Genomic DNA, 19,934 nt, shown 5'->3' with positions numbered 1-19,934 from the left:
GTTCAGGTCTGGAAACTGGCCAGGCCACTCCTGGACCTTGAAATGCTTCTTACGGAGCCAATCCTTAGTTGCCCTGGCTGTGTGTTTTGGCTCTGTGTCATTCTCCCTTGCCTCTTCTGGATCATCCAGATGGTTACTGGTGAACTTCAAACAGGCCTGGACATGTGCTGGCTTGATGTTTCCACCCCCATGCTTCACAGTTGGGATGGTGTTCTTGGGGTTGTTCTCATCCTCTAAACATGGTAAGTGGAGTTGATACCAAAAAGATCTATTCTGGTCTCATCTGAACACATGATCTTCTCCCATGCCTTCTCTGAATCATCCAGATGGTCATTGGCAAACTTCAAAAGGGCCTGGACATGTCCTGGCTTGAGTAAGTGGACCATGTGTGCCTGCAGGATTTTAAACCATGATGGCATAGTGTGTTGCTTATGTAATCTTTGCAACTGTGGTCCCAGCTCTCTTCAAGTTACTGAACAGGGCCTCCTGTGTTGTTCTGGGCTTTCTCAGAATCATCCTTACCCCACAAGGTGAGATCTTGCATGGAGCCCCATAACGAGGAAGATTGATAGTAATCTTATGTTTCTTTCATTTTCTAATAATTGCCCCAACAGTTGGTGTCTTCTCACCAAGCTGCTTACCTGTTGTCCTGTAGCCCATCCCAGCCTTGTGCAGGTCTACAAGTTTGTCCCTGGCATCCTCAGACAGCTCTTTGATCTTGGCCATGGTGGCTAGGTTGGAGTGTGATTGATTGAGTGTGTGGACAGGTGTCTTTCATACAGGTAACGAGGTCAAACAGGTGCAGTTAATACAGGTAAAAAGTACAAAATAGGAGGACTTCTTCAAGAAAAACTAACAGGTCTGTGAGAGCCAGAATTCTTGCTGGTTGGTAGGTGATCAAATACTTATTTCATGCAATAAAATGCAAGTTAATTATTCAAAATCATACAATGTGATTTTTTTTTTTAAATTCTGTCTCTCACGGTTGAAGTGTACTTCCGATAAAAATTGCAGACCTCTCCATATTTCATCACATGACTGGACAGTACAAAAAGAAAGCAAAGGGTGAAGTGTGTGTGTGTGTGTGTGTGTGTGTGTGTGTGTGTGTGCGCGTGTGTGTGTACATGTGTGTGTATGTGTTGGTGGGGGGGTATTGGCATTGGGTCTAGATGTCATGTCTTACCTCAGATTGATGTTCATGATTTTATCAAACTGCGACAGATCCAAGGTCTCGATGCCACTCATGATCAAGATACCTGCGTTGTTCACCAGGATGTCCAGTCTGCCATAATGAGCGACAGTCTTCTCCACGATCCCTTTCACCGTGTTCTCATCAGTCAGGTCTCCAGGTACAAGCAAAGGTTGGACAGTCACAAACAGCTGCTAAATACCCAACCAACAGATTCATATATAAAGACAGTGGGTGTTGTTACAATATTCCATACACACATTTGCTTTCATCAACTTTATGCACATAAAAGTAAAAAATTATCAAATATCATCATTATGCAAAAATAAATGTAAGCTAAATTTGAAAACAAAAACACAAACAACTCAGGCTCCATTTCTAACTGGCATTAAAGAGGGACTAGCTTAAAAATAATTCTTATTTTATCTGATAAAACATAATAAAAACATGCATTTCCCACCCTTCTCATTTTTCTTTGAGTTTTTTTTTTGCTTTTATTAATAAATCGAAAAATAAAAAAAAAATAAAATAAAAAAAATTACAATGAACGCATGTCATTGGTCAGAAATTTTAAGACGAATGTGTGTGGGGACCAAGCTCCGCCTTAATGTATCCATATTTAAGTCTATGTGTAAGAGAGAGGAGAATGTCAAAAGATGGACTGACAAAAGTTTCACTAAGTTCAGGTGCGATCAGTGCGATTTCTGAAACCAGTCCGCAATTCAAACTCAAGAACCAAGATCATAGTCCGTGTCAGTGCCATTACGTCAGTCCGCGCTCCTCAGCATTTACTCAGCGTCTGAAGTTTTGGGAGAAGTTGGGGAATATGGGGATGTTGGCCTTTCAGGGGTAGTGGGGGAAGGATCAGGAATTCTGGCTTTCCAGACAGTCGTGCAGTTCTCTGATGGATCTTTCCAGCTCCTTGTGCTGCTTGGCCAGGTTGTACAGGGCCCCCAGAGAATTCTTGCCCACATTCAGGGTGGTGGGTGGCCAGCCCTAGCTGTTCCCTTTCCATATGCTCCATCATGCTGGCTAGCATGTCCATACTAGACTGAAGACCACACAGTTGAGTATGGAGGCCCTCCTGAGCACAAGAGATGTTGGCATTGTCCACGGTGTATCCTTAACAGGTATGCAGCTGTCTGACTCAGTTGTGGCATGATTTCCTCAAATAGCCCATGGGGAATGTGGATTTGTGAGAGGCAGGAGCTGCTCCAAGGTTTTTGGAACAGACTCTTGTGGAAGACGAAGCTCTCGAACCAAGATTGCCATGTCCAGTGGGGTGACCATGACCAGATTAAGGTTGTGCAGTCCAGGGGACAGGAAGTACAAGGGGGAAGGCTTTCGTGTGTGGGGGGAGTATTGTTGATGTCGCACAGGCAAGTGGTTGGGACACTCTGGGCATTTAGCAGCCTGTACAAAGCTCCCCTCTGTCCTGGTGGGTGAGTTCGACTAAGGTCCACCCCTGCTGATCCTCCTCCAGAGGTACTGGGCTGATCAGAATATCTCTCCTGCCTTGGGGGTGGAAAGCTGGGACAGGTCCTAGCAGTGAATTGGGTCTAGGATGCACTCGGGCAGTTGCTGCATATGGCCGACCTTGGCTGCCTCCCTGGAGGGTATCGTTGCCACGTGGCACATGTGACTGTCTCCATGGCATCTGCGGAAGGGGTGTGTTCCTGAGTCCAAAGGGGTCCTTCAGGTGATGGTGGAGTCCTCGGGCCGACTCTTGCTGCAGGCAGATTCTGTGAAGCCGCGTCATCGCCAGTGCTGGAACGTGAAGATCCTTCTGTTGCCAACTGGTTTAGCTGCTGGATGGAAGGCGGCTGTGGCGACCAATCATGTCTCAACCATCCCTCCTGTATATCCTCTTCTCCAAACAGGTTCATGGAGAGTCCAATCAGACTTGATAGAGGCAGATCAGGCATAGGTCCCTGATCAGGGGAGTCTGGTCTCTCAGCCATACTCCTGTGTCCTAGTAATATACATATACGTTTCATTATTACAGGATCCATGTCATTCTTCAGATATTGTCTATCCTATCCCTCATTTTTGTGGGTGCATGTGTGTGAATGTAAATGTGCGTGCATGTCTTCTTCCTCGTCTACAATATCACCAAGCACGGCCCATCCCAGTCCTCCCTATCTGGGGTATACGCCACAATATTAGGGAGCTGGGGGCTGTCGGGGAGGATAATTGGTATTTCATCCATTTCCATATATTCTGTTCTCTGTCTGTTTCGTTTGTGCTTTCTTCTAGGGCTCGGATGGCTAACAGTGGGGAACTGTCCTAACTGTGGATGAAATCAATTTATTGAGCAGAAATTTTATCAAGGGAATACCACAACATATTACCAGCAAGACCGCCACCCCTGTTAGTGCCAAGATTATACCTATCTGATATAACCAGTCTTTCCATGATATCCACCCTCTCCTTAGAGCCCCAAACAGTGAAAATAGTGGGCCAATATTCATTCCATTCCCTACAATGTATCCAGAATCGTCAGTTTCATTTCTCCCTCCTATGGAGTTACTTAACAGTTCCTGTTGCATCTCTTCAAGTGTGATTAAGAGCTCTGTCAAATTTCATCTTCCCCTGTACGCATGGGAATAGCTGTGCAACATTCGGTGGCTTTGATCATAATACAAACTCCTTGTTCATCAGCCATCATCATCTCGATAGCTAATCTATTTTGCATTGTCATTAGCGAGGTGGCGTGCAGTTGTTCGGTTAAGGCTCCTACTGCTGCCAATGTCCAGTTCAGGTATCTTTGCTGATTATACCACAAGTAATTAATCCACTGCACCTCCTGGACCTAGAACGGATTTTTGGAGTAACCCCCGAACAGAGCCAATGCCCATCCCCATTTATCCGCGTCTTCATCTGCTTTAACTCTGCTACTGTCTATGGCTTCTAATTGTCGGGGTATCCCTTCTGGTATCCCGTTTCTTACTGTGATGTTGTAGTCTGTTTTAAAACGTTATTCCTCTTTTCTTACGAAGTTTCTGTGGCATGGGTTGTATTGAATTTGGCATTTCAATTACTGTTATAGCTCCTGTGAGCATCAAAGGATGCACAAAGGCCTTTCCAATTAGGGGACAGCGATGACAGGAGTTTCCTTTTTTGTCCGCATATCAAAAGAGGTCAGCTAAGGGTACCGTTCCCTTAGCTAAATTTGGAGTAGATACCCATGAAGCATGGGTGAGATTCAGTCCAATTACAGACCCCCCTGTGGCCGGTACTATTTGTTCACACGTATGCCTGCTGCTGGCAGGGTGTGACAGACGGTAATGTTCCATGCTGTTTTGGCCGGTTTGTATTCTTGCTGCTTTTGCATACACTGTATGTGGTGTTTTGACTGGGTCGTCCCTACCTGCCAATCGCTTATGTATTGTGCTACTAATCCTTTAGCTATACAGAATGGGTGTATCATCCCTTTCTCTATTTTAATCATAGGTGGAACGGTTCCTTCTGTACTTAGGGGCACTGGACAAAGTTTACTGTCGGCAGCATATTTTTCATCACCTACTGCCATTTTCATAACACATTGTGTATAGCATTCTGCTTGGTCTGAGTTATGTTGGGGACTCCTATAACAGTTGTTGATATCAGGTAGGGGTTTAGCCTGAGGTATCACACCTTTCCGGTGACAGGCTATGCAGGCTTTTCACTGATCTGCCTAGCCGAAAATTTCAACCATTGGTAAAATAAATTGGATCTTCAACCCTTGTGTGCGGGCTAGGTCTGTACTGGGATCCCCATCTCCCTAAGTGACTGCTTGTTTCTAGGCTTCTAATTGTCCTCTTTTTCCTTGGTTTGATTTTTACCCCATTTGTGGCTTCATGTACTGTAACAGTTACGTCTTGCTTGGTTTCCTGCATCCCCTCTTTTATCACAAATTACCTCTATGTTGAGTGTTCCCTCCTCGTCACATTTGATGCTAATGGCTTCGCCTAATATGTAATCCCCCAGCTTTCCTTATTCCTATGTTCTTGTAGGCTTTTGATTTAATGTATACCAAATTATATGTTTTTCCTGTGTTTAGAAATGCCTTGTTTAGCTGCTATTGCGGCCATGGCCACGGCACAGTCCGTTGTAATTGTTTGGGATGTCCTATTTTCTCCATACTGACCACCAGTAGTATTGTCAATCCCTTGAATAATTCCTTAATCATTGCTCTGATGACTGTTGAGATGTGCTACTAGATGTGCTACTGAGTGAGCCGTCACTAGATGAGCTGTCACTAGGGATGTGTGGTGTATCTGTGCTTTGTCCTGGGTTGTACTTCCTGTGGTTCTTCTGTCGGTAAATCTACTAATTGCTGTCCGAGTCTGATGTCTCCTGTGGCCTGTCTATCTGTCGGTCTGTATTTCTGTCTGTCTGTTGGCCTGCGTCTCCAGTTGTTTCTGAGTCTGCATCTGAGTCTGTCGCTGCTCTATCTGGCAGGGATCCACTACTCCTCGAAGCTGTGCGTCGTCTTTGTTCAATCAGTCTCTGTGAGCGCCTTGGCCGGTGGTTTGCCTGCTGCAGGGAGGCGTGGCCTTCCCTCGTTGCTTCTTCTGGCTGCAGGGAGGGCGTGGCCGTCCCTCGGTGCTGCTGTAGGGTCTCTGGCTTCTCTTGCTTCCCCCCTTGGCCCGGCGGCTCTGCCAAGACGAGCTTTGCCGAGGCCGCAGGGGCGCTGGCCACCAACCCTACAGCAGTGGTTTAAATGAAACCAAGTGTCCTTACCGTCTACTTTGACTGCTGTACGTGAGCCAAGAATAACTTTAAAAGGACCTTCTCGGCGGGGCCTGTCCCACTTCTTTTTGAACACTTTGACGTAAACCAGATCACCAGGCTGGATGCTCTGATTTTCGAGTGGAATCTCTGCTTCTCTGTCTTCTGTAGCACCTTTGACCTGCAAAAAGATAGTTTTGTGTATTTGGGTTAACTGTCTCAGATAATTACTGCCATTCGTCTTGTAGCTGCTCCAGCGATGGTCCTTCGTAGGGTCCTCTTAGGTATGGATAGGCATCGGCCGACCTGTAAGAGCTTCGAATGGTGTCAAATGGGTTAGTCGGTTAGTTTGTGAGCGCATTGACAATAAAGCAAGCGGCAACGCATCCAGCCAGGTTAGTTTGCCATTGCTGTCTGCTATGATTTTTGCTAGTTTGTTTCTTTAAAATGCCATTAGCCCGTTCCACCCGCCCCATTTGATTGGGGGTGATAAAACACACCCAAATTTCTGTTTGATACCCAATTGTTTGAATGTTTCTTGTGTACCTTGGCTACAAAAGCCCTACCGTTGTCAGATGAGATAGTATCTGGAATGCCAAATCTTGGAAAGAACATCTCGGCACAGAAATTTGGCTAACGTTTATGGTCTTGATTTGCAGAGGCTACTGCCTCAATCCATCGGCTGAATCTGCATATCACTACCAAAACATATCTCATTCGTTTAACTCGGTTTTCAGCTCCCATGTCTATGAAATCCATCATAAGATGTCTGAATGGCCCATCAAGGACCGGAATGTGGGCTAAAGGGGGCTGTGAATGATTTCGGACATTGTACTGTGCACATACCTCACACTCATTCAACAAACGGTCCACTGTAGCTGCCATATATGGTGACCACCAGACAGCTTTTAGTTTGTTCATAATTGGACTCGCGAACAAATGATCGGGTCCGTGGGCCCAAATGATTGCATGTCGTAATAAATTGGTGGGTAACACAAAATGTCCATGACTACTGCGCCACAGCTTGTCCGCTGGCCCCTGACTGCGTGTCTCAATACGCCTCGTTTAACCCACATTCGTTTTTCTTCTCCACTGGCCCTACTTTGAGCCACTATCAGTGCGTCAAGTGAAACCAGTGGGGCACAATCTTGGATGGTTAGCAGGGGAAACATATTTTCTCCTTGTGCTCCTTTGCGAGCTGCGTCATCTGCTAGGTTTGTTACCTTGAGCTATGATGTTATTATTCTTTTGATGACCGGCACATTTAATGATGGCTACCTCAGACGGTAATTGGAGAGCTTGTAACAGTTGGGAAAATCGCTTCTCCATGAGTGACAGGGGTGCCATCTGCTCTCAGGAATCCCCTTTGTTTCCAAATGTTTGCATGTACATGACATAACGCCATAAGCGTAGGCTGAGTCTGTGTAGATATTAACACTTGATCTTTAGCTATCTGCAAGCCATAGTTAAGGCTTGATTTCTGCCAGTTGGGCTGAACAAGGCTGATCATTCCTTGGGACTCCAGTAATTCAAAGGTCTCGCCATCCGTGTTTAGTTTAACAATCCCCATACCCGCATGCAATCCCGCGGCATCCCGAAAGCATGAGCCGTCCACGAACAGGGTTAGATCTGCATCTATGGCGTGATTATACAATGTTCTCTGGCTCTCAAAAATTTCTCTGTCTCTGCCACACAGTTATGTGGAGTACCATCTAACGTGTGGTCAATTTGGTTGCGGGATTCACCGTGTGACAACGTTGTATTGTTATTTCTGGAGCGGACAACACAACTTCATATCCATGCGTCTAGCTTGTGTTAGACAAAACGTTGACTGGTTAGCAGGGGCATGTAACTGATGCGACGTGTACAACGTTACTGCATGTCCCATGATTATGGATGATGCTTTTTGAAATGCAAAGACAGCTGCTGCTAGACCCTGATAGCATGGTGGCAATCCTGTTTCAATGTTGTCAAGTTTTGTACTATAATAGGCCAATGGTTGTTTTCCTTCATTTGTTTCCTGCATTAGTACAGCACAAGCATATCCAGCTTTTTAGTAACATACAAATGGAAAGGTTTCCCATAATCTGGGTTACCTAACGCGGGAGCAGATTGCATGTCTGTTTTTAGGGCCTCAAAAGCTCCCGTTGCCTGATCTGTCCAGACGAGGAGAGCTGCATTGCTGTTTTGCCCCACTGCTCTAATCATGTCACGCAAAGGTGCAGTTTTATAGCATAATCACAAATCCACGGCCGACTGTACCCTGCCATCCCAAGGAATGAAAGCATCTGCCCCACTGTTTGGGGTTTGGGAGCCTGATTATAGCCTCCACTTGGCTTGGGCTATACATCGCGTGGTCCCACACAACTGTCTTCCCAAGTATTCTACTTGTTGTTTGCAGAACTGCAATTTGTCCTTACTTACTTTATGACCTCCATCTGTCAATGCATGCAATACAATTAATGAATCTTTTCACACTGTTCTTGAGTCCTCTGATGCAATAAGGAGATCATCCATATATTGCACCACTGTACTGGGTATGTCAAGGTGTTGTAAATCTTCAGCCAGGACTTTGTTAAAGAGGGCTGGGGACAGGTTCAGTCCCTGAGGTAGCCGTGTATACGTTAGCTGTTGTCCCAGAAATGTGAATGCAAACAAATGTTGTGAGTCTGGGTGCACAGGCACACTGAAATAGGCTGAACACAGATCTATTACTGTGTACCATTTTGCTCCAGCAGGGATGCTTGATAGTATAGTATGCGGATCAGGTACTATAGGTGCATCCATTTCTATTATTGCATTGATAGGACGCAGATCATGTACCAGCCGATACTCTTTGGTATTGTTTTTAGGGATAGGATAGATAGGAGTATTGCATGGGCTTGGCAGTTTTTATTAAAACTCCAGCTGCCATTAGTCCCTTAATTACTGGTTTTATTGCCTTCAATACCCTGAGGTTTTAATGGATACTGCCTTTGGTGAGGCAGTTTTGCTCCCGGTTTTACTTTTATTTTTACTGGTAAGGCTGTTTTTACTAGTCCTACATCTGTTTTGCTTTTGGACCACACCACTGGTGGTATTTGCTCTAACAATTTCTCTTGTTGGGCCGATAACACCATCTGTCCCTCTGGTCTAGGATTGAGCTCCACTTTTTGAGCTATAGCCTCATCATTTTCTTTTAAATGAATTCGTATAAACTGCTGGTCTTTTGACAGATGTACTTGTGGACTTTCCATGTTTTGCCATTCTTCAACTTCTGAGGCTGTCTTTACCATTGGACCTAGGTCATGGGATTCGTACGTTTCTGGAGACTAAAAGGGTCACATGAGGCGTGGCATTTGGCACTTGATACCATTGTTGTTCAGCCGAAGTTAGCTTGACAGAAGTTGCAGCCCCTTGGGGCCTAAATAATTTCTGTGGTGGTTATGTGAAACAGCCGTTGATTCATCAATACATCCCAGCAGCATGCATAGTCAGTTTGTTCTTGTTTGGCATCGAACATCAGAGTGACATGTAAAGGTAAACTAGGTGTATATACTGCTGCATAGTGTTGTTCTGCCCAGGGCTTCCATTTTTCCCATTCCAGTTGAGAATTTGAATTTTCTGGTTGTAATTCAGCCAGTATAACATGGGTTGCACAGGTCGGACCTTGTTTCCCATGCCATAAGCACCATAATGTTGGCGAGGTGCTTCGTCAGAAAAGTGTATTTGCAGTCCTTGATGGGTACACACTATCTGGGTTTGTAGCTTACATAAAATGTCTCTTCCCAGCAAATTCACAGGTGTATTTGTGAGTATAACAGGGGTGCTTCAATTGTTTTCCTGCAATCGTTACAGGAAGTGGGCGTGTAAAAGGTATGATTTGAGTCTTCCCAGAGAAGCCCGATGGTCCTTAATTACAGACCCAGAGAGGGGGGAGATGAGCGCCCATTTCCCTATGCAAGAGTATGTTGCCCCTGTATCCACCATGAAAGGGAAATCTCTGTATTGTATATTAACGGTGACGGTTGGCTCTTCCTTAGGTATCATCGAAATAGCCAATGCCACCGTTTCCCCCTCCTGTCTTCTCTAGGCCTCCCTATTGCCAATAGGCAGAGGGTCCAACCCAAGGTCGGGCCGGACAATTTCTCATTCGATGTACAGGTTGTCCACAGCTCCAGCACTCATTAGAGGGTTGATCCCCTATTGGGGTGTTGGTCCCATAGGCGGTCCCGCTTGACTGTTCCTGGGAGCTGAGTTCTGGAATCTGCTTCCAAATGAAGGTTGGCGAGATCCTCTTCGCCACCCTCCTCTTTGACCTTGAAAGTTCCGTGACTCTCCTCTCCACCCATGACTGTAGGTGGGTCCATTTCCGGGTGTGCCAGTGCTATGGTAGTGATAGTGATGCTCCACTGGTGCTGAGACTTCTCCTGTAGGAGTGCTTCCTCTGCTCCTTGGGGGCTCTGTGTGGCTGTTACCACAGGTTGCCTGTATGGTGGCAAGCAGTGTTTGCCGTAGGGCCCGTGCTTGCCCGGCTCAGAAGGAACAGGGGTCAGCATTGGTGCCTGGGTCTTGTTTTTTTCTTTCTTGACTTTGGTTAGCTCTCCAACTGCATCTGCACCAATTTTTTTCGTCAGGGATTTGCTGCATCTTCTTCTTTTTGTTTTCTTTCTTGTAGAATTTCAAGATGGTGACAAATATGCCAGAGTATAAAGCCCAATTCATTTTGATAGTCCCACGACTCCATCTAGGGCTTTCTGAACCTCATCTTGTAGAGCCTTTTTTGGCAGTTATTTTAAACAGGATTTCAGTTGCTGGAGAATGGTTCCATGCATTTCCTGTTTCCTCCGCCCATCTCTTCTGGAATCGGTGCAGGAACTTCTTTGGGCACTCTTCAGGTGTCCACTCCTCATCATCCAATTTAGAGGGATCCAAGACCTCAGGGGTACTTTTCTTCTCAGTCCTTCCCACATGGAGTTTCTATAGCGTTAAAGGGGACTTCATCATGTTGATTAGTGCCCATCATTTGTGTTAGTCCAGACCTTTCCTGCTAATTCTTCAGTGTCATGTTTCCCCATGACATGCATTAGCAAGGCTTTATGTCACCTAAAGACAAGGTTACCCTTGCAGTGCCTTCTTCTAAGGCAGTTATCCATCTCCCCAGCTCCTTGGGTGAGTCTGGCAGCCTGTTGGCCAGCCCCACCATGTCTGTCCAGCTCCATGGGGTATACACCATGATGACCATTTCTAACCACCAATGGGCGTATGAGGTCTTCATCCTCCTCTTCTTCTGTGGGGGCTCCATACTGTCTTCCAGATCGAGTGCGCTGACTGGTTCCAGGCAGTCTATCCAGTTGGTTATATTCTGTTCTAAAGCCGCTATGTCTTTGGCTACACATTGTTGTCTTTGCCTGAGTCGGGCCTCTTTTGCACTCTCAATGACGATCTCACCAGAAATTTTTCGGGTGGTGGCTCTATAATGTGATTCCCTTGATTGGGCGTCGATTGTTGTAATATTCTTCTTTCCTCGGCGTCCCTATGTCTTTGTATTCTTTCCTTCGCTAGCCGAAGGTGCTCAGCTAGTTCTTCATTATCTCTTCTGGCCAGATCCAGTGTGTCACAGAAGCTCTTGTGCCACTCTTCGGAGCCTCTACAGCCTGTGAAGGTCCAGTCGGCTGACTTATGGTGGGAGGGGACGGTTTTCAGTGGACCTCGATGTACAGGCGGAGCCTTCAGGTCTCTCTCTTTATCCTCGTCTGCCTCTGTGTCACTGTTATTTGTGGCCCCCCCTGCTTGGTCGTGGTGATGCGACCACTTACTTTCGGACTTGGAGACCTTGTATGATCCATTTGACAGACTGAGGACCTGTCTCCTTGTGGCTCTCGAGCTTTTAGTGTCAGTGTGAATTTGCCCTCCACATCCATGCCTTGGTCCTCTTCACGAGTTCCTAATACAAATTGTCCAGCTGTCTTTCCCATATCATGACGTTTATATGGGGGTGGCTCTGCTTCCCAGCTCGGTGCACTGGCTTTAGTGTCTTTGGATCTTTCCTCTGTCATTTTTTCTCTTTTCTGCTGTAGCCTCTGTGCTTCCTGCTTGAACAAGGCCAAAACTTCTTTTTCTTCAGTGCGTTTTTTGTTGTTATTTACGTTCTTCCTGCTGATCTTTAATTTCTTTTTTCTGTATTTCTACCGCAACTGCTTCACACACTCACCGGATCAAATGATCCCTCCAAAGGCCATTGCCTGCCCCCATGTGACCTTTGTGCCACTTTTTCATACATTGGTTGGCCTTAATGCGTTTTCCTGGATATTTTCTTAGTACTAAGTCTAGCGGGGTACTTTCCCGACCTTGACCTTGAGAGTTACCCATGTAACCCTGACAAACGCTATGTGAGATGTTTCTATGGTGCTCTGGTAGTCCCTCAGGGGCTGTCCTGATCCAGACCAATAACTTGCCGGCTGTAACACCTGTTTTGTATTTTAAACCCTTAAAAGGATTAAATTTCCAACTGTTATGCCCGTCTTCTTTTTCTTTAACTAAATATGAAAATTTACCTGTTTCCCACCGAACCTTCCTTGGGACCACAGTCAGAGTCAACCTAGGAAACAGTTCTTCACCTAGATCGGTTGGTAGTGTTACTAAATGATTTATGGTATGCTAATTTCTTTATGAGGATCAGCACAAAGCAGCTCCAGCCACGGGGTTAACCCTGATGCCACAGACGTCTTATCAGCAGCTCCCAATTAATTAGAGGGAATTGTTCTTTCTTTTGCTTCAGATTGATTACCTTAGTAATCTGCCATAATTTCTGATTGATCTCTTGTTCGTCCTGCCAATGTTCTGCTCCTACCCTGTCAAAATAGGTCCTTTCCAGCCAAAAATGTGTCCTGATTCCCTGGGTTTCGATGTCTCCGTCAGTCAAGTAATGTTCTGGGAGTATTATTTCATCATCACTTAAGTCTCCCATCAAGACTGTCCCAAGCATTGATCAGTCTGTCAGCTTTTTCACTATAATCTAAGATTTAACTCTTTTGATTTATAACCAACTTTATTTATTTAATCCTCTTACAACCCTAACACTTCCTAATGTCTTTGCTCCCGACTTTCTATTTTCCTTCTAATTTTTTAACTTTCTGCTTCTCGTCTTCTTCTGCTATGTTTGTTTATTAGTTTTCTTTCTTTGAAATAATATCTACCTTCTCTGTATTACATAGCAGTCTCTTATCCTGTCTTTTTCTTCACTGTCTCTGTTTCACACTTTCCTCTCTGCCTGTCATGCACCTCCCAAGTCCTTCTGTTGGGTCTAAACGCCTCCTCCTTCTCGTACTCTTTCACATTAATCTTGTATGTCAGCCAGCCTGCAAGCCCTCACAGCTTTGCCTGCAACTCCCCGCTCTCCCACCACACCAATCTTCAAAAGCTTTATACACAAAAATTTATTAAAACAACTTTCTATATATCTCTATCTAGACTTCTGCCACTTTTCACTCCGCGGCTTTAAACAACCTTTTATTCACCATGTGTTCTGTTTAAGCATGTATCTCTTCTTCACGTTAGACAGCTTCTCCGGCGCTGCCAGCAACTTCATATATTATTTTTTTTACAAGCCCTCTTTGAGCGTACAATATTTCATTTACTTCTACGCCTTACCGCGCCTCGCGTGCGTATCCTGTGCCTTTCTGCACTTTCTTCTACTTTTTTTTTCACTTACTGAGCTCCTCGTGAGCTTAATGTGCCTTTGCACTGAAAATACTCTCTTTTTCTTTTCTTATAAAAAACTCATATTACTGTGTACTTAATTACTTATTCTTCTCCCACGCCCCACAAGCGTGTATTTGGTGCCTTACTGCACTATTTTCTGCTTCATTAATTCTCATGTATTCTGCACTAACTCTTCATTCATTTTTTTTATTTTTTTTTTATAGTTTTTCTCTTTTCTTAAAAAATGACGTCCTTTATTGAGCTCTTTTACTTACTGTCAGCTGTGCTACTTTGCACTTTTCTCTTTAAATCTCTTTATCATGTACGGTATTTCTACTGCGCCCCCTCAGGCGCTTATCTTGTGCTTCCTCTGCACGTATTCTCTGTTAAACTCTTTTTCTCACTTATTTCACTTCAGTCTCTGTTAAACTCTTTAAATAACCTTGTATTACCTTGTATCTATTTGTCAGTATACTCCCCTAAATTAACCCCTACAGCGCAGCACGTTAGTAACGAATTTCAACACCAATTATTCCCCAAGCATCCAGGTTAATTCTCCACGCACTCTTTTCCGCACCAGAGTTCATGAACATTCCTGACCTTTCACTCACACAGACATTCTTTTTCCCGGGAACACACACACCTTCTGAGCATTTTATCTACAAGGCCTGATAATTTTCAATCTTATCTTTTTTTGTCTTTTATCAATTTTCTTAGTCCAGGTTCTTTTGGGTAAGAGGCAATTAAAAAATATCACCTGTCAACTTGGGCGGAAATCCCGACTCACTCCTCCAGATCGTGCAGAAGTTATAAAAGGTTTCTGCTTACCTTTTAGTCGTGATCACTGTTATTTACGGTCTGGAGGGATGAGCTGGACTGCCCCAGGCTGCCGGAATGCCCCTGGACCCTCCTGAAGCTGGCTCGCCAAGTTCTGTCGTGGTCCGTCTTTAGTCTTCTCGGGATGTCGTCTTTTAGATAACACAAACTAATTGCAAGTGATATGCTAGAAAAGGACACAACACTTTAGAATAATTCAGCCTTAAGCCTTGTGACAAACGCTCCCATTAAAACGTGAAGGATTTACAACTGATTTTTTTAAAAGACCTTCAGCCACAGGTGCAGCTGGCCTGAGGCCCCCCCCGCACGTGGCCTCAGCCACAGGTGCAGCTGGCCTGAGGCCCCTGCACATGGCCTGCGGGAAAGCACCTAAAAGGCCTTGGAAAGCCCCTGACAGACTGAATGGCTAATAGAGCCCTTTTTTTGGGGTTGAACACCTGCTAGTTCAACCAGAGGACATACAGTTCGGATCAGGACACTTGATAGTTCATCATAGTTCAAATAAGGACCTAAAAATTCTTCTACAAGTTCTAACATTATTTGACTTTAGTAAGTGTGTAAACGTGGGGCGAGCCACAGCCAAGTCTTAATCTTACCTGTTATGCCGTTTCAGTCGGATTTGTCATTACAGCCTGATTGTTGTTAGAAGGAAAGATGTACCAGCCCCCAGCTTTTTTGAAATGTGTTGCAGGCATCCATTTCAAAATGAGCAAATATTTGCACAAAAACAATAAAGTTTATCAGTGTTGAACATGAACTATCTTGTCTTTGTGGTGTATTCAATTGAATAAGGGTTGGAGAGGATTTGCAAATTGTATTCTGTTTTTATTTACATTTTTCACAACATCCAAACTTCATTGGAATTGGGGTTGTAACATCATATTAAAGCTTGTGCCTATCAGAGCACACAGTGAATGGAATCAGGTGGGGGGAGATTGAACGCATATATGCACGCACACACATGCAGCAGACAGCAACAGGATTCACGAGAGAATGGGACCCTGTGAGATGAGGGAATAAGTTGCTACATCGCTGTAAGACTCCGTATGAAATATAGTTTATTTATACAACAGTGATATTACGTAGCAACACCTGTTAGTACGGAGCCTGCCTAGGGACATGGTGGTTAATTTTTTTGGACCCAGATTATTGCGATACCTTTTGCATTCCCTCGCAATATTATGGACCAAAAAATAATAAAAATTTTTTTTTAAATACAATGTCCCTAGGCGGGCTCCATATGTTAGTGTGCCTTATGAACATTTATGTTTTCTTTTATTTTTTACCGTCCCCTGGCTACTTAAGCTCAGGTTCCCCCCAAATAAATCTTCTAGTGCAGGGGTGCTCAAGTTCGGTCCTCGAGAGCTACCTTCCTGATACTCTTAGTTGTCTCCCTGCTCCAACACACCTGAATCCAATGAAAGACTCGTTATCAGGCTTTTAATGAGCCTTTCATTGGATTCAGGTGTGTTGGAGCAGGAAGACAACTAAGAGTATCAGGAAGGTAGCTCTCGAGGACCGAACTTGAGCACCCCTGTTCTAGTGCATCATATCCACTGATCTGTATATATTACCGGATAGCTCATTGGCCCACACACTCCTACAATCCACTGAAGCAAACTGCACATAGACGGCTTATTAGAACATCAACAATTTCAAGTAATAACTGAGCTGATTCTCTCATTTACTTATTTTGTTCTTCGAATAATGTAAAATTGATCCCTCCTAATCCATGCCTGTCATGATTAGCTATTTGATTTATTTTCTTTCTTTTATTACTTTGACACTTTCTTCCCTTCTATTCTCACTTACTCATATCTCACTGGGACAAATACTCAGTTCTAAAAATTATCATTCTTCAACAAAGTTTATACAAGTTTTGTGGAATCATCAGCTAGCTTTTATGCACACACACACACACACACACACACACACACACACACACACACACACACACACACACACACACACACACACACACACACACACACACACACACACACATACTTGTGTGTGTGTGTGTGTGTATGTATTGGCACCATATCATGAACAAAAGTGGATGGATGACAAAAGTCATGATGGATAATACAGAAATAGTGGATTTTTAAAAATAGTTGCACTAAATGAATAAAACACCACTTAACTAGCTACAGGAGAGTTGGTTTTCCCTACAATGACAACATTTATTACACACAGATCTATGGCTTCAGCCTAATATAAGTAATAAAGGTAATAGCAATGCCTAAAGCTCCAAAACTATGCACAAGTAGACCTAATAAATGTCTTAAAATAGTTTGTTGAACACAAAATACAACATGTGGCTACACATGTTGAGTTAATAAGCCACTTATTATTATTAATATGCATATGTCACAGACATGAATGGGTGAAGCTTGTGAGCATCTCACCATGTCATTTAGGTTCTTCAGACTTTATTTTGAGTAAATGCTTTAGGGGAGCATTAGCATGGCAAAAACCTTTCAGCTTCTGGGGGGGGCTCCGCGCCCCAGACCACATGCCTTTTTAAGCATTTTTCTTTATTTGCCTCTCACATACTTGGAAAAGCTCCTCGCCATATAACCATGTCCTTTAGGTCCTTCAGACATTTTTGTCAGTAAAATGGTTCTTGGCAGCATGAGCATGACTAAAACCTGGAGGGGCTCTGCCCCCCATACTCTCCACCTTTATAAGCATTTTTCTTTTTTTGCTTTTCAGCTGACCCCCCTCATTACAGCCCTCTTAACCCCCTGCCACTTTAGATGTAAATTAATATTCAAGTTTTCAGCTAGTTGACAGTAGGGCTGTACAATATGGCCAAATTATCGTATGTCAGTATAGTCATGTATGTAAATCAATCAATCAATCAATCAGTTTTTTTATATAGCGCCAAATCACAACAAACAGTTGCCCCAAGGCACTTTATATTGTAAGGCAAGGCCATACAATAATTATGTAAAACCCCAACGGTCAAAACGACCCCCTGTGAGCAAGCACTTGGCTACAGTGGGAAGGAAAACTCCCTTTTAACAGGAAGAACCTCCAGCAGAACCAGGCTCAGGGAGGGGCACTCTTCTGCTGGGACTGGTTGGGGCTGAAAGGAGAGAACAGGAAAAAGAATGCTGTGGAGGGGAGCAGAGATCTATCACTAATGATTAAAATGCAGAGTGGTGCATACAGAGCAAAAAGAGAAAGAAACAATGCATCATGGGAACCCCCCAGCAGTCTACATCTATAGCAGCATAACTAAGGGATGGTTCAGGGTCACCTGATCCAGCCCTAACTATAAGCTTTAGCAAAAAGGAAAGTTTTAAGCCTAATCTTAAAAGTAGAGAGGGTGTCTGTCTCCCTGATCTGAATTGGGAGCTGGTTCCACAGGAGAGGAGCCTGAAAGCTGAAGGCTCTGCCTCCCATTCTACTCTTACAAACCCTAGGAACTACAAGTAAGCCTGCAGTCTGAGAGCGAAGCGCTCTATTGGGGTGATATGGTACTACGAGGTCCTAAGATAAGATGGGACCTGATTATTCAAAACCTTATAAGTAAGAAGAAGATTTTAAATTCTATTCTAGAATTAACAGGAAGCCAATGAAGAGAGGCCAATATGGGTGACATATGCTATCTCCTTCTAGTCCCCGTCAGTACTCTAGCTGCAGCATTTTGAATTAACTGAAGGCTTTTAGGGAACTTTTAGGACAACCTGATAATAATGAACTACAATAGTCCAGCCTAGAGGAAATAAATGCATGAATTAGTTTTTTCAGCATCACTCTGAGACAAGACCTTTCTGATTTTAGAGATATTGCGTAAATGCAAAAAAGCAGTCCTACATATTTGTTTAATATGCGCTTTGAATGACTATCCTGATCAAAAATGACTCCAGATTTCTCACAGTATTACTAGAGGTCAGGGTAATGCCATCCAGAGTAAGGATCTGGTTAGACACCATGTTTCTAAGATTTGTGGGGCCAAGTACAATAACTTCAGTTTTATCTGAGTTTAAAAAGCAGGAAATTAGAGGTCATCCATGTCTTTATGTCTGTAAGACAATCCTGCAGTTTAGCTAATTGGTGTGTGTCCTCTGGCTTCATGGATAGATAAAGCTGGGTATCATCTGTGTAACAATGAAAATTTAAGCAATACCGTCTAATAATACTGGCCTAAGGGAAGCATGTATAAAGTGAATAAAATTGGTCCTAGCACAGAACCTTGTGGAACTCCATAATTAACTTTAGTCTGTGAAGAAGATTCCCCATTTACATGAACAAATTGTAATCTATTAGACAAATATGATTCAAAACCACCGCAGCGCAGTGCCTTTAATACCTATGGCATGCTCTAATCTCTGTAATAAAATTTTATGGTCAACAATATCAAAAGCAGCACTGAGGTCTAACAGAACAAGCACAGAGATGAGTCCACTGTCCGAGGCCATAAGAAGATCATTTGTAACCTTCACTAATGCTGTTTCTGTACTATGATGAATTCTAAAACCTGACTGGAAACTCTTCAAATAGACCATTCCTCTGCAGATGATCAGGTAGCTGTTTTACAACTACCCTTTCAAGAATATTTGAGAGAAAAGGAAGGTTGGAGATTGGCCTATAATTAGCTAAGATAGCTGGGTCAAGTGATGGCTTTTTAAGTAATGGTTTAATTACTGCCACCTTAAAAGCCTGGGTACATAGCCAACTAACAAAGATAGATTGATCATATTTTAAGATCGAAGCATTAAATAATGGTAGGGCTTCCTTGAGCAGCCTGGTAGGAATGGGGTCTAATAAACATGTTGATGGTTGGATGAAGTAACTAATGAAATAACTCAGACAGAACAATCGGAGAGAAAGAGTCTAACCAAATACCGGCATCACTGAAAGCAGCCAAAGATTAATGATACGTCTTTGGGATGGTTATGAGTAATTTTTTCTCTAATAGTTAAAATTTTGTTAGCAAGAAAGTCAGGAAGTCATTACTAGTTAAAGTGAATGGAATACTCAGCTCAATAGAGCTCTGACTCTTTGTCAGCCTGGCTACAGTGCTGAAAAGAAACCTGGGGTTGTTCTTATTTTTCTTCACTTAGTGATGAGTAGAAAGATGTCCTAGCTTACGGAGGGCTTTTTTTTATAGAGCAACAGACTCTTTTTCGCAGGCTAAGTGAAGATCTTCTAAATTAGTGAGACGCCATTTCCTCTCCAACTTAACGGGTTATCTGCTTTAAGCTGCGAGTTTGTGAGTTATACCACGGAGTCAGGCACTTCTGATTAAAGCTTCTCTTTTTCAGAGGAGCTACAGCATTCAAATTTGTCTTCATTGAAGATGTAAAACTATTGACGAGATACTCTATCTCACTTACAGAGTTTAGGTAGCTACTCTGCACTGTGTTGGTATATGGCATTAGAGAACATAAAGAAGGAATCATATCCTTAAACCTAGTACACAGCGCTTCTGAAGACTTCTAGTGTAATGACACTTATTCCCCACTGCTGGGTAGTCCATCAGAGTAAATGTAAATGTTAT

General features: G+C 43.6%; 1 long non-coding RNA gene across 1 annotated transcript; it reads right to left on the bottom strand.

The window, feature by feature from the left end:
* Window positions 1-1,379: 1,379 nt before the first annotated feature.
* On the bottom strand, window positions 1,380-19,259 carry LOC117510980. The gene is made up of 3 exons (XR_004560863.1): window positions 19,246-19,259; window positions 14,603-14,606; window positions 1,380-1,553 (listed from the first exon to the last, which is right to left on the bottom strand). It is a non-coding gene; the product is annotated as an uncharacterized LOC117510980 (long non-coding RNA).
* Between the last annotated feature and the right edge of the window lie 675 nt (window positions 19,260-19,934).

Source organism: Thalassophryne amazonica, chromosome 5 (genome assembly GCF_902500255.1).
Source record: "Thalassophryne amazonica chromosome 5, fThaAma1.1, whole genome shotgun sequence".
NCBI lineage: Eukaryota > Metazoa > Chordata > Actinopteri > Batrachoidiformes > Batrachoididae > Thalassophryne > Thalassophryne amazonica.
This window is presented reverse-complemented; position numbering and strand designations above follow the sequence as displayed.